Raw genomic sequence first — 17663 nt, 5'->3', positions numbered from 1 at the left:
ACAAAAAAGGGGTGAGAAGGACAAAATATGTGTGTAACAACACAACAGACAAAACAAATCTGTTTTGAAAACTGCCCTCACTCACACACAAAAGTGTGTGACATGCTTCATCATCGGGTCTGCTTACAAAACGCCCCGGCGTAGCCACGCTCAGGGCTGAGCATAGGGGAGGGGGAAAAATAAAAAAAATGTTTACAATGACGAAACACAACATAAATATGACAAACACAGTGATAAATCATTGGATATCACCCAGTGACTGGGAATAGTGATAGAACAGGGTGCAGTGTTGAAAAGTGCTTTAAAACTGGCTTGTGGATACCAACAGAACCTTTATTGATAGGTGCCACAGCCAGGATTAAAAGAAATATGGATGGGTCGTGTTAGGAGAGAAATTATGTTCTCAAAACACCCCTCCTGGTACTGCTTATGTCAACATGTTTTGACCGACTTTCTGTGCCAAAAAGGTCACCCCGGTCTTCCTCAGGACGTCTATCTCTCCCAGTCCAGATCTCAGCCCAACCGTATTTCGGTCAATGAGGTATAAAAATTTCTCTAGATCAAAATTTGATAATTACGTGTGGAAGAAAATCCCAACAACACAGGAAGCAACATACTGAAAGAAAGCACAATAAATCAAGAGCTTACATGTATATGTTAATTTCATAGACCCCAATCAGGGTCCCCAATTAAATTGTGTCTACAATATCCCCCTTACAAAATCAATGTCTGCAGTGTACAGCCGCTTAGTTCATTTTGAGAACAAATACATCCCAAGTGTTAGACAAAAACAAAGACAATACAGTCATTCCACCTCCCACAAGATTATTTCAGCGATCCAATAACATGCTCCGTTCTGTAAGTCAGTCTATTAGAGCCCAGCCTCCATTCTCGGTCGCGGGGCGAGTGGCACTTCTGAAAATGAGCACCACCGTCCCCCCCCCCCCCCCCTCCCCGGTTGCTCTACTACTTTGGGACACTGCCTCTCTGGATACCGGGGAGATACTTTGCCCAGCTCAACTCCTTGATCTCTGGCTTCCTTTGGGGTTCGGGGAGGCGCAGGGTGGCTCTGCCTACCCTGTTGCACCCAAGACGGGAGAGGGGTCTTGCAGCGCCTGATTTTGAGGCCTACTACCATGCTGCCCAATTCCAATGGTTTACCCAAAGACTAGCGAGGAGATTAGGACTGGAAGTAGCTCAGAGAGACTGGGACGCAGAGATGCACCATCTGGCGCGGATCCTTCTTCGTCTCCCGCCACGGATGGGAGAGGTCCCTGGGGACCTCTGGGTCCTGAGACTCTGCTGGAATAGGGCCCTACGTCACCAGAAAGGTGGCTTGGCGTACTCGCCTGAGATCCCGATATGGTTCTGCATGGAACTCCCCGCATGGGGGGAACTGGCAGCGGCTGCATGAGTGGGAAGAGTTCGGCATCTCCACCCTCGGGGATCTGTATGAAGATGGTGCGCTCCTGCCGTTCCAAGAATTGGTGGACAGACATGAATTACCGGCGCAGGACTTCCTTCTTCACGCGGCCTTGACGACTGCGGTGCGCAAACACTGGAAGGGTGGACTAGAGGAGCCGCTGGTTTTCCTTCCTTGCCAATATGTAGACACCTCTGCGGGACGGGTTAAGGCAGTCACGTGTCTGTACCGCAGATTGACACAGGGCTTGAGAACCCCACTGGAGAGATTGCGCGCCAAATGGGAGATAGACTTGGGAATTCCCATCGAACCTAAGCCTTGGGAAATGCTGATGGAAAGAGCGTGGAAATGCTCCTGAAACATATATGTAAAAAATTCCTAGGTAGTCTCAATGGTAGACGGCAAATTATGTGGACCCAGTGGTAATAGGAAAAGGCACACAATATAAAAATAATCAAACGATCATTAAAAAATAAACATGTTTTTAATATACTTGATAAAAATCATATAAAGAACAAGAAAAATGAATTTATATGACAGTACAGTAAAATTATATGCAGTCAATACATACATTAACACAATATATAGTCTTTATACATAAAAAGGACACCATCTGAATTCCAGTGGTGCCCACAACCAGGGTGAGGAAACAGTACTCGACGCACGTTTCGGCGAAAACGCCTTCTTCAGGAGCCACAAGATTAAAATCTGTAATTACATACAAGGAAAATTATAAAAACATAATACCGAAGTGACCTGTATTGTCAAATAAAATACTTTATATATGCAATATATACAAAACAATGCAGTGTTAAAACATAAGCGGTTACATCACATAATGCCTATAGAAAAGTTATGCAGTGTTAAAACATAAGCGGTTACATCACATAATGCCTATAGCCTAGAACAAACAAGGTCCAACATTCATGTTTTGTGTCTAACAAGTTGAGAGATCAACATATTTCAAAGCAACAGATTGCAGAGTACTCAGAAGATCAAGTAATGTTTAAGGACATATCTCTATATATACAGATAATTTATAACAACTTTATTGGTCAGATGTGTAACCTACGATGTTGTTGTGAAAGAAATTGATGTCGACTTACTACTAACAACAGGATAACGCAACAACCTGCTATCTTGTAGTGGGTGGTGAGATCACAATGTACCTAGAGAACAAATAATCTCTATGTCAGAAGTACCTACAAATTAGTGTGACACATCATATGAATACAGAAACTGACATACATTTAATAATTGTTGACATGATGAGAAATATTATGATAAGTCACATGAATACAAAAGCTGCCGCAACGACACAGAGACATGTGGAGTGCTGTCATATAGTCTAAAATAAAAAAGTCACATTCTGTTTGAAAAGATAACTGGATCAATATGTTGTTGTTATATTCTAAACGATCAAACCACATTAGTGTAGAAACAAAACTGAATATGTTCAGTTGTGAAAATACCTGTTGGAGTAGGTGCACAATAATCTTGATTGAACTGGTACGAAATAGAGATATGATTGTCACAGGTTCCTTAGTTGTGATCTGATTGAGACCTGGAAAATATAAAATTATGTCTATGGTCGATACATGTAACTAGATCTGGTTTGATAGCAGAGACAAGCTTACTTATGATCCAAGGGCAGTTAGTGACAGACTATTTACCTTTTATAATATATCATGGGATATAATTCTTGATGTTGATAACGTGTAATCCACTTTAAAGCGGCAAGATATGGTGTAGTATAGGAACTGCGGAATAAAAAAGAGAAATTACCAGATTTCAGTGGCTGCACTCACAGCTGAAGGTTATCGGTATTATTAGAGGTTGTGAACGTGAACAGCTACCTGAGATCAATAGACGTGGTCAGTATATGTCGGAGACCAACTGTTGAGATGATAAGGACAAAGGGGTTTCTGTAGTTAGCAGGATAGTGGCTAAAAATATAGAAGAAAGAAAGGGAAAAATACAGCGCTAGTAAATAAAGGAGCATTCAAATTAACCGTATGCAGCAGCTGATGATAATTATCCATGATAGTGGTAGCCGTTATTTACATAATTATAAAGAAAAGAGCTCGTTTCGTGCTTGCCTAAATTCCACCAGTTAAAATATATGGCGTTTAAAGATAAGGAGGCACTCGAATTTGGACGTAGTGCTTGATAGTAGTAGGCGTTATTTACATAAATATTACAAAAAGAACTCGTTCCGTGCTTAACTAATTTCCACCAGTTAAAAATGTATGGCGCTTAAAGATAAAGAGGCACTCGAATTTGGACGTAGTGCTTGATGGTAGTAGGCGTTATTTACATAAATATTACAAAAAGAACTCGTTCCGTGCTTAACTAATTTCCACCAGTTAAAAATGTATGGCGCTTAAAGATAAAGAGGCACTCGAATTTGGACGTAGTGCTTGATAGTAGTAGGCGTTATTTACATAAATATTACAAAAAGAACTCGTTCCGTGCTTAACTAATTTCCACCAGTTAAAAATGTATGGCGCTTAAAGATAAAGAGGCACTCGAATTTGGACGTAGTGCTTGATGGTAGTAGGCGTTATTTACATAAATATTACAAAAAGAACTCGTTCCGTGCTTAACTAATTTCCACCAGTTAAAAATGTATGGCGCTTAAAGATAAAGAGGCACTCGAATTTGGACGTAGTGCTTGATGGTAGTAGGCGTTATTTACATAAATATTACAAAAAGAACTCGTTCCGTGCTTAACTAATTTCCACCAGTTAAAAATGTATGGCGCTTAAAGATAAAGAGGCACTCGAATTTGGACGTAGTGCTTGATGGTAGTTGTTAGTCTTTCACGATAGAAACAAGCATGAGTTGCATAATTAATTGAAAAGGAACTCCCGTTCATGCTAAAATAAACAAACTACAATACTACAAGGTCTCCGTGTAAATGAGGCCGAAATGCGAGAAACCCACATTAAGTGAACCGGAAGAATTCCTCCGTTCCAGGTAACCGCTGTTGTACTAAAGACGTGATAAAAGCAAGATAACTGAAATCGAAAGTCCTAATCTGTAGCTGTGATCGCAAGTCCAAAACAAGCATTTACAATGCAATGGTTTCGCCTTTGGAAAAGTTAGAGCTATTGGCATTGTAAATGACAAAATTTGTATTTATGTGTTGGTTTTAAAAACAGATAAATAAATGGCATTGTCATTTACATTGCCATTAGCTTAATCTCTCGCAAATGTGAGACCTATTGTACCCTACGGACGAGCTCAGCAGACAGCAATTACTACCACACACACACACACACACACAGAGCCACACAGACACACACACCCAGAGCCACACACACCCCCCCAGAGCCACACACACACACACCCAGAGCCACACACACACACACCCAGAGCCACACACACACACACACACCCAGAGCCACACACACACACACCCAGAGCCACACACACACCCAGAGCCACAGCCACACACACACACACACATACCCAGAGCCACAGCCACACACACACATACCCAGAGCCACAGCCACACACACACATACCCAGAGCCACAGCCACACACACACACATACCCAGAGCCACAGCCACACACACACACATACCCAGAGCCACAGCCACACACATACCCAGAGCCACAGCCACACACACCCACCCAGAGCTACACACACACACCCACCCAGAGCCACACACACACACCCACCCAGAGCCACACACACACCCAGAGCCACACACACACACACACACACACCCAGAGCCACACACACACACACACCCAGAGCCACACACACACACACACCCACCCAGAGCCACACACACACACACCCACCCAGAGCCACACACACACACACCCACCCAGAGCCACACACACACACACCCACCCAGAGCCACACACACACACACCCACCCAGAGCCACACACACACACCCACCCACCCAGAGCCACACACACACCCAGAGCCACACACACCCACCCACAGCCACACACACACCCTCCCACCCAGAGCCACACACACCCACCCACCGCGCCACACACACCCACCCAGAGCCACACACACACACCCACCCAGAGCCACACACACACACCCACCCAGAGCTACACACACACCCACCCAGAGCCACACACACACACCCACCCAGAGCCACACACACACCCAGAGCCACACACACACACACCCAGAGCCACACACACACCCACCCAGAGCCACACACACACACCCACCCAGAGCCACACACACACCCAGAGCCACACACACACCCAGAGCCACACACACACCCAGAGCCACACACACACACACACCCAGAGCCACACACACACACACACCCAGAGCCACACACACACACCCACCCAGAGCCACACACACACACACCCACCCAGAGCCACACACACACACCCACCCAGAGCCACACACACCCACCCAGAGCCACACACACACACCCACCCAGAGCCACACACACACACCCACCCAGAGCCACACACACACACCCACCCACCCACCCAGAGCCACACACACACCCAGAGCCACACACACCCACCCACAGCCACACACACACCCTCCCACCCAGAGCCACACACACCCACCCACCCAGAGCGCCACACACCCACCCAGAGCCACACACACACCCACCCAGAGCCACACACACACCCACCCAGAGCCACACACACACCCACCCAGAGCCACACACACACAGGAGAGCAAGCACAGCGAGGGGGCAGGGAACTAAAAGTAAAATACTAAAAATAAAATATTCCATGTCGCAATTAAAGTTACCATCACCCAGTCACTGGTTAATGACTGTAAAAACATCATCATCACCTATGTACCGAAGGGAGGAGTAAAGAACCTCAGGATGCCCTTCAGTGTAAAAGTCTTCATTGGCTTAGGGTGCAGGTGGGTCTTATTTGTGTTTGAGCCAGCAGGCTCTAAAGCAACTATGCCCAGATGTGGGAGTCCCTCCTCAGGGGACTCGGTACCAACCATGCCCAGGTGGAGCCCTTGTGGGCTTTAAATCAGAAATGCCCCTGGGAGCCTCTCAGGCTCTCACTCAATTATGCCCCTTGAGCCTCTCCTTGCTCCGGTCCCACTCCGATAAGGTCACTCTGCTGCCGGCATGCGGGACTCTCTGGCTGCTGGTCTGCTTCCTTCGCCCTCCTCTCGCTGGGGGAGCCTCGGGGAGAGACGCTGGCTACAATCCGGTGGTGGAGGAGCACTGGGTAGGCTCCCGTGGACTTCCTGCCTTTCTCTTGGCCAATAGCTTCCTCCCAGCCGGGAGAAGTGGAAATGGAGCCTGCGAGGCTCTTCTCTATGTCCCGGCCGGCCTCGCCCACCGTCAGGCGCGGCACCGGCTTCAGCTCTTTTCCTCGTCCTTCGTGGCAAGAGGGGCAATCGCAGCACACATTTTTGCATTTACCTAATGACAAAAGATCAGCGAGAAGGCATCGGACTGGGAGGGGGTGGAATGAACGGGGAGAAATGCCACGGCTGCAAGATCAGAGAGAAGGCATCGGACTGGGAGGGGGGTGGAAAGAACGGGGAGAAATGCCACGGCTGTGTCTCCTCGGCTCTGGCAGGGCAGGGAGAGGCTGCAGGAGGTTCCTGACGAGAAAGGAGCATTACGTGAACCCACCCGCTCGCCCTAGCTCCTAGAAAAAAATGCTGGCCGCAAACATCCTGGGGAAAAAAAAAATAAGACAACACCCACCGCCGCAATGAAGGCAACAAAGGGGCGGAGAGGGAAAAAGTCACCGGAACGCCCACGAATCGCCTCGGACAATGACTGACAGATCTCTCTTCCAATGGCTAGCCTCCATTTATGGAGCTAGTCAATGGAAGAGAGAGGCGGGACAAAGCCACATACTGCTTCTCAAAAGATTTCGCCTGACCAGAAAGGAGAAGCACAGTGATGTAAATCTGGAATTAATAATAATAATCTTATTTGGTGAGGGCTACAGGAAATGTGGAACAAACAATAGAAATAAGAAAAAAAATGTGCCATAGCTTACCAAAGCAAAAGAAGGAAAAAAAACTAGATAGTCGTTTTTAAGAAATGCGATAACGCCAGGACACGTGGCTCAGTGATTAAGTTAGATGTAAAAATATATACACAAATTCGTTGCTGACACTAAAACCAAGATTCTGAAGTTTTAGAGCTGGCTTTCCCACTTGTGATCCTGGACAAATCTGTTACCTCCCTGCCACACGCTCCTCATCTAAAAGACACACCGACTGTTTACTCAGACTAGCTGCCACAAAAAATAACCACAAAACAAGAGATTTGCATAGATCTAACAGCTAAAAAAAAAATCAATAATTATGAACAAATATGGAGGAGAAAAACCTTGAAGTTTCTGGCTTTAAAGAGAACGTTTCCCCAGGGCCACAAATACACCGCACACCCCCTTCCCTACTTCTAACAGGAGCATTCACCCCAGAATCAAAGCACTGGCAGGGACCCACTGCAGCTGCCAAGCAGCATTTACAAGATCATCAGAGGTGTCTGCCGAGCTGCCAATCACATACATCTGATAGTGCAGTCCTCAATCACACTTCAGCTCTTCTCCTCACTTATACCCACTCATGTGTGGAGACAGAAGGGGCCACTAGAGAGTCACTGGGAGACAGACAGCAGAGGGCGAAGGCATGGACACGAGGAACACACACTGGGAGACAGAAGGGAGTCACAGATGTAGGGGAAATGGAAACGCAGGAAGAGGCAAACACAGGCAGTTACAGACAATGGGAGACACAGACACTAAGACACACAGACAGAGGCGGACCACAGAACCTGCTGACACTGGGAGAGAAAGACCATGGGAGATGTGGACACATGGGAGGTAGACACAAGAAATCACAGACACTGGGAGACACAGACACTAAGAGACACAGATACAGATGTGGACCACAGAGCCTGCAGACTCTGGGAGAGGCAGACCATGGAAGATGCGAACACATGGGAGATGCACATGGGAGAAACAAGCCCATGGGAGAAACAAGCACATGGAGACACAGAGGTGGGCCACAGAACCCGTAGACACTGGGAGAGACAGACTTTGGGTGATGCAGGCACATAGGAGATGTACACTGGAGACCAGACACATAGGAATCATAACGCAGAGACACAGAATATGGGAGACACATACACTAAGAGCGACACAGATGGACCACAGAACCTGCAAACACTGGGAGAGACAATCCGTGGGAGATGCATATGGGATATGACGGCACGTGGGAGAGAAAGACACATGGGTATCACAGACAATGGGAGACACAGACACTAAGACAGAGACACAGTGATGGACCACAGAACCCGCAGATACTGGGAGAGAGAGTCATATGGGAGAGGCAGATACATGGGTATCACAGACACCGGGAGACACAGAGACTAAGAGAGAGAGACACATTGATGGGCCACAGATCGCGCAGACACTGGAAGAGCCAGACATTGGGAGATGCAAATGGTAGATACCAGGACATGGCAGAGAGAGATACATGGAAGAGAGAGACACATGGGAGAGGCAGATACATGGGTATCACAGACACCGGGAGATACAGACACTGTGTCACAGAGAAACATTGATGGACCATCGAACTCGCAGACAGTGGGCGATACAGACCTTGGCAGATGCAACACAGGGAGTATCAGACACATGGGAGAGGCAGACAGAGTGACTCACAGACACTGGGAGACACAAACACCAATAGACAGATGGACGACAGAGCCTGCAGACAGCAGAAGAGACAGACTTTGCGAAATGCAACAAGCAATACAGGGAGACTCACACATATGGAAGAGGCAGACAGAGTGACTCAGACACCGAGAGAAAGACACTAAGAAACAAAGAAAAAGAGATGGGCCACAGACACTTGGTGATACAGACTTTGAGATGCAACAAAGGGAGAATCAAACAAATGGGAGACGCAGACGACTCAGACACTGGGAGACACAGACACTAAGAGACAGACGGACAACAGAGCCTGCAGACACTAGAAGAGACACACCTTGGGAGATGGCAACACAGGTAGAAACAGAGGACACAGTCACACAGACAAGAGCTGCACACACAGAGAGACTAAGAGAGACTAAGACACAGAAAGCAGACAAATATATGGACCAGAAAAGCCAGACACTGGGAGAGAGAGACAGAGAAACATCAGCAGCCGTGAACACCGAGACACACGCTGCTGCGCACTTTTTTTTTTGAGACAGAGAAACACCAGCAGCCGTGAACACCGAGACACACGCTGCTGCGCACTTTTTTTTTTGAGACAGAGAAACACCAGCAGCCGTGAACACCGAGACACACGCTGCTGCGCACTTTTTTTTTTGAGACAGAGAAACACCAGCAGCCGTGAACACCGAGACACACGCTGCTGCGCACACTCAAGGGGGTGAAGACTGCAGCCAAACACAGATCACACCAGGGGCAGGAAGTTAAAAAAAAAAGTTTCAAAAGTGGCAGCTGGTAATCTCTCCCTGCGTCCTATCTGTCCGCACTGCTCTCGCCCCCTGCGAGGGGGGCCCAGCACCCCCTGGCCCCTCTTCACTGTGACCGGAAGTGGCCCCCGTAGCCCCGCGCCCCTCAGCACTGCACCGCTGCCTGGAGTCTACCGATAAAGGCTCGGAAGCCGCGGCCCAGCTTTCATACCTTCACCGTCCCCCGCACCCCTCTTCAAACAAGCAACTCTCAGGTCAGAGATCACACAGTGTGACGGTCACAACAGAGACAGCCAGAGGACTCAGTCGACGGCGGCAAGCAGGCGGCCACGCATGTTAACGGGCACCACGTGTGCTCTCTTTAAAGTTTGTAGGGGGACAGGTGCTGTCCGCACACTGGAACCAGCAGGGAGAGTTCGAGCACTGGAAGAATGGCTCCCTGATCGAAAGAGTGCGGGAACAAAAACAAATGCATCAGAGGATGCAGTTTAAGTGGACGGGCACAGGACAGGGGCTAGCACAGGGAGGGAGGGTGGCGGGAACGGGCACAGAACAGGGGGGGGCGGGAAGTGGGAGGGGGGCAGGAATGGACCCGAGCTAACGGGCACCACGTGTGCTCTCTTTAAAGTTTGTAGGGGGACAGGTGCTGTCCGCACACTGGAACCAGCAGGGAGAGTTCGAGCACTGGAAGAATGGCTCCCTGATCGAAAGAGTGCGGGAACAAAAACAAATGCATCAGAGGATGCAGTTTAAGTGGACGGGCACAGGACAGGGGCGAGCACAGGGAGGGAGGGTGGCGGGAACGGGCACAGAACAGGGGGGGGCGGGAAGCGGGAGGGGGGCAGGAATGGACCCGAGCCGAGCTCCAGAAACAAATCCCTTGCACACGGGGAGGGGGGCGGAACGGACACACGGGGAGGGGGGAGGAGGGGGCGGGAAGGCAAGATGAGCAACTGCACACGCACTTCCGAGCGGGAGGGGGGAGGGGGGGGCGGGAAGCGGGAGGGGGCGGGAATGGACCCGAGCCGAGCTCCAGAAACAAATCCCTTTCACACGGGGAGGGGGCGGAACGGACACACGGGGAGGGGGAGGAGGGGGCGGGAAGGCAAGATTTAACACGCACTCACCAGGGCTTCCTCCGGCGGCCGTGGTCGAAAAACGGGAAACGTGCACAGGACAGCGAGGAGGGGGGCGGGGGGAGGGGGACGGCGGGAGGAGGGACACAGAGTAAGGCAGGACAGCAGCAAGCACGGCCCGGCCGGACCAGACTCGGGGGCGTTCCCGGCGTCGCGTGACGTCGCCAAAGCCAAAGAATCTCGGGAACGCCCCCGTGTCTGGTCCGGCATTGATGGACAGGCCCCTCGTCCAATGGCTAGGCTCCATTTATGGAGCTAGCCAATCGGACGGGGGGGCGTGTTCCATAGTGCTTACTATACTCATTAGATTTCTCTGGAGGCGGAGCCTAATCGGCTCCGCTCCCCAGCGAAACCTAAAAAGGGGTTACCTGATTCAGATAGCACGCATCGTGCAGGATAAGGCGTGCGGGGATGCCGAGATATGGCGTGCCGTCGATAAAAAATAGAGTAAATAAAAACGCGGCAAACCACGCCGAATATATATGCTACTCGATAGGCGGAGCATATCGAGTACCATATTCGGGATTACTGGGGAGGGATACTGGCCAAATTGACTGAGGTAACAGAGAGGGACCTGCAAAGTACCCTGGCTGTGTGTCTACTGCACTGGTTCCCCCACACTGCCCACAACAAAACTACCAGCAGGTTTTTGGATCTGGGGCTGGTCCTAGCCAAGCGCGAAATCACCAGCCATTGGAAAGCGGCTGTAGGCCCTAACGCGGGGCGTTGGCTCAGAGAGTTTCTTAAATGGGCAGACTACGAGGGGACACTCCAACTCCAACTAACTCGAAGAACTGACAATGACAAGCTGTGGGACATAGCCAGAGCCTGGGTAGCACTGACGGGACTACTCAGAGACCCAACTGACGACGAGGATGGCTCCCCCTGATCTTACCTACCATTCAGATTGTGCAGGGCCTAAGGTGAGGGCGGTTGGATGGTCAAGTGGATGGGCAGAGGGGCCCCCTGATTGCGCGTAGTCTCCCGGGCAATGCTTAGGCCACTGACACAGGGTTCTATGGGAGTGGGCGGAACACGGTGTGAGCAACACACATAGTGCTGGAGAAGCGGCATGACTGAGGGGAGGTGGGAGGGCAGGGGGGGAAGGGTAGAGAGGTGTTGAGTTTGAGTATGTTTGGGGGGAGAGGATAGAGGTAGGGAGTTGGATGCTTGGCTACCTGACTTATTACAGAATAAGAAGTCTATTAATATCAAGCTCGAGTGCTAAACAGCAGATGTCCCGAGGAACTATGTTACTAGGTGACGACGGTGTGACGTACGACTGGGCACTGCACGCTGAGTTTGCATTGAATGCAACTGACTTGCAGAAGGGTGAAGCAATGTATTATTAGATCTGCATTGACACTTAAGACATGAAGAGCGCAGTTGACACGCCATGATACTTTGAAAAAGATGTATGTTCTTGCTATACGAAACCTCAATAAAATCTGTTTTAAAAAAAATGAGAGCCCAGCCTCCAGGCGAGTTAAGGTCCAGGGTGAGGCGGGCATTCATATCAAAGCCTCTGCGGATCTAGGTATCACTTCTGGTGGTTCCTCGTCATCGCCCACCATATGATCCCAGCCAACTTCAAATGGTGGCATTATCCTTCCAACACGTGCTCAGGATGGTTTCTTGATACTGTGATACGGGACTAACGCCAGCCCCGCCCGTACCTCCCATTCTCGGACGCTCACCCTTCACGGCAGCCTGCGATGAAGCGTCCTTGGACACAGCCCTGACAACCAGCACCCCTCCCCTCTCTGTCTTCCAGGGGCCAATCAGGAACGGACGTCTCCCGGAACCACAACCACCTGACCCCGGAAGTCCCGCCTCGGAATCACCGCCGGAACAGGGAAAAAGCGGAAGCGAGGACAGAGACGCCGTCGGAGCAGCGATCTCGTGGCAGGAGGCTCGGACCGGCGTTGAAGCAGACCAGACGAAAGAAGAGGAAGAAGAGTGGAGCGAAGACTGGTGGAGTCCAGAGGAGGAGGCTGGAGAGCGGCCGCAACTCACCTGGGAGTTGCGGCGAAGCGTGTGAGTACTACCGAATCCACCTCAGTAGCACACTAGGTGCTTTGTATATATTGTTCGTCCCTCTCTCTCATTAGTAGCACAAGGCCTGGCCTGCACTGTAAAGATTTTGTATAGCACGTCATCACTTGTACAGCACTTAGTTCATAGGTTTCCCCCTCACGATCCCTCACCAGACACTCTCTCTCTTTCCCTCCCGATTCCGTCCCGCTGCCCTTCCCTCACTGTCGCTCTCTCCTCCTGTGCACTCCCGGTGCTGGTTACGGAACAGTATCATAACGAGCCAGGCTGGACTAACCGCTCCTTGTGTTGTCTCCCTTTCCTCCGAGGACCATCCCAGCTCGCATCCTCACCGGAGAGCCAGTTCCATCGCCTGAGGGAGAAGACAAGACACCATTGGCAGGAGCTTCACTTCTGTACTACCTCTTCACCGCTTGTACTGACTTTGTTCTTGATACTATTAAAGACCCATCATCGCCCACTACATACGGCCTCCTTGCCTGATTTTCCGGCCCGCCATAGTCCCACGGTCACAGGTGGTGTCAGAAGTGGGATCAGCTAGAAGCATGGAGGCCGTCGTCAAGCAAATGGCGGAAACCCAAGAGCAGTGGGGAGCATTAATGGAGAGGTTCCTTAAAACCGCAGAGGACGACCGAGGACAACTACATGACGTCCTCAAGGGCCAAGGAGCCGCACACGACCAGGCCATGGGAAAGCTAAGCGACGCCCTGGGTCAGCAGAGACCGGTTGCCTCCCTCCCATTGATTGTTCTACAAAAGTATGTGCCGGGGGAGGATCCGGACTATTTCTTCACCAATTTCGAGAGACTCGCACAGGCAGCCTCATGGCCCGCCGACCGCTGGGGTCAGTATCTGGGCCCGCTTTTGACCGGCGATCTCCAGGCCGCCTACCAACAAGCCAATATTCAGGGGAACACACCCTATGCGGACATCAAAACCTGTATCCTGGAACGCTTGGGCATCGATGATGAGACTTATAGGATTAAACTGCGGCAAGCCAAAGAAGGACCGGAAGAAAACCCCAGAGCCCTCTCCTTCCGCATTAAAGACTTGACAAACCGATGGTTGAAACCTGAGACGTCCTCAAAGGACGATATCCTAGGGAAGATATATCTGGAACAATTCTTGGCTTCCCTACATCCAGCTACTCAGAGATGGGTACGACAACATGCCAATCTCACACTTGATACCGCTGTAGAGATAGCCGCGGCCTACACCAGAGCCCAAGAATTGCAACGAGGGCGTGAAGAACATCACAACCGATCACACAACCCGGGTGGGATTCGTCCACCCAGACCCCCGCTTCCACGAAGACCGGAACCGCCTCCCTTGCTACCTGCTCCCATATTGTACAGACCACCACACCAAGGGCCGCAATGTTATAATTGTGGAGGTTATGGCCACATTGCCCGCATGTGTCCACAAAAGGAGGAACCCATGGAGGTGGGCCTCGTACGGAACTATGTTTGTGTCAACCCGGGGGCCACCCCTCCTCCATTCCATATCCCGGTGCACATCGATGGACAACCCGTTCTCGCCCTAGCAGACACCGGATGTCGGCAAAGTGTCCTACGGCCTCAAGACTTGATCAACCCCGTTGGTCCTCGCATGGGTATGGTCGATATACAATGTGTCCATGGCGACACGAGAAGGTACCCGACTGCACGAATCCGGGTGCAACACCCCGCTGATCCCGGAACCGATCTCACCGTCGGATGGGTCCCAAACCTCCCAGAACAGGCGATCTTGGGGAGTGATTATTCCGGACTCCCCGGACTCCTACAAGATACAACCGACTCTTTTGCTCGCTGGTGGAAAGAAGCGCCTTTCTCTCAGGATCAGCCGGTAAAGGCTCCGACTCCTCGACCCAAGAAAACACGAACCCAAAGACGCCACGAAAAAAAGAGTTACTCCAGTGCTTTCCCTGTTATACCAACGGAACACCCATGGCAGACTGACAGAGAATTTAGGGTCGCACAAAGGGAAGACCCCCTCCTGCAGGAAGCATGGGCCAGAGCCGTGGATAATGAAGACCCCTTACATGTAGGTCCCTATTTTTTCAAGAGAGCAGGACTGTTATACCGAAAAGGAGGGCCCCAGCAGGCTCCCCTGCTGTTAGTCCCCGGTCCCTTTCGAGACAAGGTCCTGTTTCTTGCCCACAGCCACCTCCTGGGGGGTCATTTCGGAGACGAAAAAACAAGTCAGGCTATCCTGGAGAAGTTCTATCGGCCGGGTGTCCATCAACAGGTGAAGACCTACTGCCATGAATGCCCGGTTTGTCAGAAAAACAGCCGATACCGTCCTCCCAGGGTCCCTCTACAACCGCTCCCCCTCATTGATGTCCCCTTTAGCCGGGTCGGGATGGATATTATAGGTCCCCTTATTCCCTCCCGAAGTGGTTGTCGTTATGCCTTGGTCCTTGTGGACTACGCCACCCGCTTCCCTGAAGCCGCTCCCTTGCGGCAGCCCACCACTCAGAGTATAGCCAAAGCACTCATCGCTATCTTTTCTAGGGTAGGATTTCCTCGGGAGATCCTTATGGATCAGGGCACCCCTTTTGTTTCAAGCCTCATGCGACAGGTGTGTTCTCATCTCGGGATAAAACAGATCAGAACCGCCGCCTACCACCCCCAAACAGATGGGTTAGTAGAGCGCTATAACGCCACCTTGAAACAGACTCTAAAGAAACTATTAGCCCTAGAAGCCAGGCGATGGGAAGAGATGCTGCCATTGGCCTTGTTTGCCATCCGATGCAAACCCCAGAGCAGTACTGGCTATTCACCATTTGAGCTCCTGTATGGTCGGGCCCCCCGTACCCTTCTGGACATGGCCCAAGAGGCCTGGGAGGCTGAACCGGACAGAACCCGTCCCCTTCCTGAATACGTGGAGAATCTCAAAACCCACCTGGCCGTCATCCGAGACATAGTCCGTCAAAACCTGGAAAACGCCCAGAACCACCAGAAGGGACAATATGATAAAGGCACCAAAACCTCTACCTTTTCCGTCGGAGACCTGGTTCTCTCAATGATGCAGTCGTCTGATCAAAAACTACTGGGCCAATGGCAAGGCCCCTACACCATCCTCCGACAGGTAACCCCTGTAACGAACGAACTGGAGCTGGACCCCACACGGGGTACGACCCAAATATATCATGTCAATCTCCTTAAGAAATGGGAGGGACCCCAACCCGTTTTGACTAATGTACCTCACCACCCAACCCTCCCCTTTGAACCCTGTTTCGTCCCGGAGTTAACCACGAGGCAAAAACAAGCTCTTCATAAGGTCCTTCTGCCCTCGAGCCACGTATTTTCCTCCTCTCCAGGGCATACCACGATTACAGAGCATGCCATCCATACCGAACCAGGGAAAGTAGTCAGATTAAGACCCTACCGAGTCCCCGAAGCCTGACGGGCTATCATCCAACAGGAAGTCGAACAAATGTTACGTATGGGAATCATTGAACCCTCCATGAGCGATTGGAATTCGCCCATTGTCCTAGTTCCCAAACCTGACGGGTCGGTAAGATTCTGTATAGACTTCCGCGAGGTAAACAAGGTATCCTCCTTCGACACGTATCCCCTACCACGTGTTGACGAAATGGTCGAGCGAATAGGGAAAGCCAAGTACATCTCCACGCTCGACCTGTGTAAGGGATATTGGCAGATCCCCCTGCGAGAAGAGGACAAGAAAAAGACTGCTTTCTCCACCCCGGCAGGGCTATACCAATTCACTGTTTTGCCCTTCGGCTTACATGGTGCCCCTGCCACCTTCCAAAGACCCATGAACCGAATACTGAGGCCCCACTCCCTATACGCAGGGGCATATCTTGATGACATCATCATCTTCAGTGAGAGTTGGGATCAACATTTAGAACACTTGGGACAAGTTGTCCCTTCATTGGGTTCCTATGGGTTTACCATTAACCCCGCTAAAACCACCTTAGCAGCCCAAACTGTCAAATACCTGGGTTTCCTATTGGGAGAAGGAGTTATCAGACCCCAACAGAACAAGGTAGAAGCCATCCAAGCCCTTCCATTCCCCAGAACCCGAAAAGACCTTCGAGCCTTCCTAGGTCTCCTAGGTTATTACCGAAGGTTCGTCCCCAACTTCTCCCAAAGAGCAGCTCCCCTTACAGACCTGCTAAAGAAGAGAGCCAAGACCGAAGACACCCTGCGAAACCCTACACCTTCGCTCCTACTCGCCTTTCAAGGGCTTAAAGCCTCCTTGACCTCAGAGCCAGTATTGGTCAGTCCGGACTACTCCCAACCCTTCCTACTACAGACGGACGCATCAGACCAAGGCCTAGGAGCCGTTCTCTCTCAAACAGACGACAAAGGAAATGAGAGACCGATACTGTATTTGAGTCGGAAATTGTTTCCCCGCGAAATGAACTATGCGGTGGTAGAAAAAGAGGCTCTTGCCATTAAGTGGGCTGTCGAGAGCCTCCGCTACTATTTGGATGGATGAGACTTCGTTATCTGCACAGACCATGCCCCGCTAGAATGGATGGCCCGGAACAAGGGACATAATGACCGGGTCCTCCGTTGGTTTTTATCCCTCCAACCAAATCGCTTTAGAACGATCCATCGTAAGGGTTCTGATCAAGGAAATGCCGACTTCCTCTCCCAAA

At 50.6% G+C, this 17663-nt stretch overlaps 1 long non-coding RNA gene across 1 annotated transcript; it reads right to left on the bottom strand.

The window, feature by feature from the left end:
* Positions 1-2529: 2529 nt before the first annotated feature.
* LOC147691788 (uncharacterized) lies at positions 2530-3371 on the bottom strand. Its single transcript, XR_015299792.1, has 4 exons — positions 3280-3371; positions 3097-3183; positions 2896-2987; positions 2530-2592 (listed from the first exon to the last, which is right to left on the bottom strand). It is a non-coding gene; the product is annotated as an uncharacterized LOC147691788 (long non-coding RNA).
* Positions 3372-17663: the final 14292 nt, after the last annotated feature.

Source organism: Lissotriton vulgaris, chromosome 9, assembly GCF_964263255.1.
Source record: "Lissotriton vulgaris chromosome 9, aLisVul1.2, whole genome shotgun sequence".
Lineage (NCBI taxonomy): Eukaryota > Metazoa > Chordata > Amphibia > Caudata > Salamandridae > Lissotriton > Lissotriton vulgaris.
This window is presented reverse-complemented; position numbering and strand designations above follow the sequence as displayed.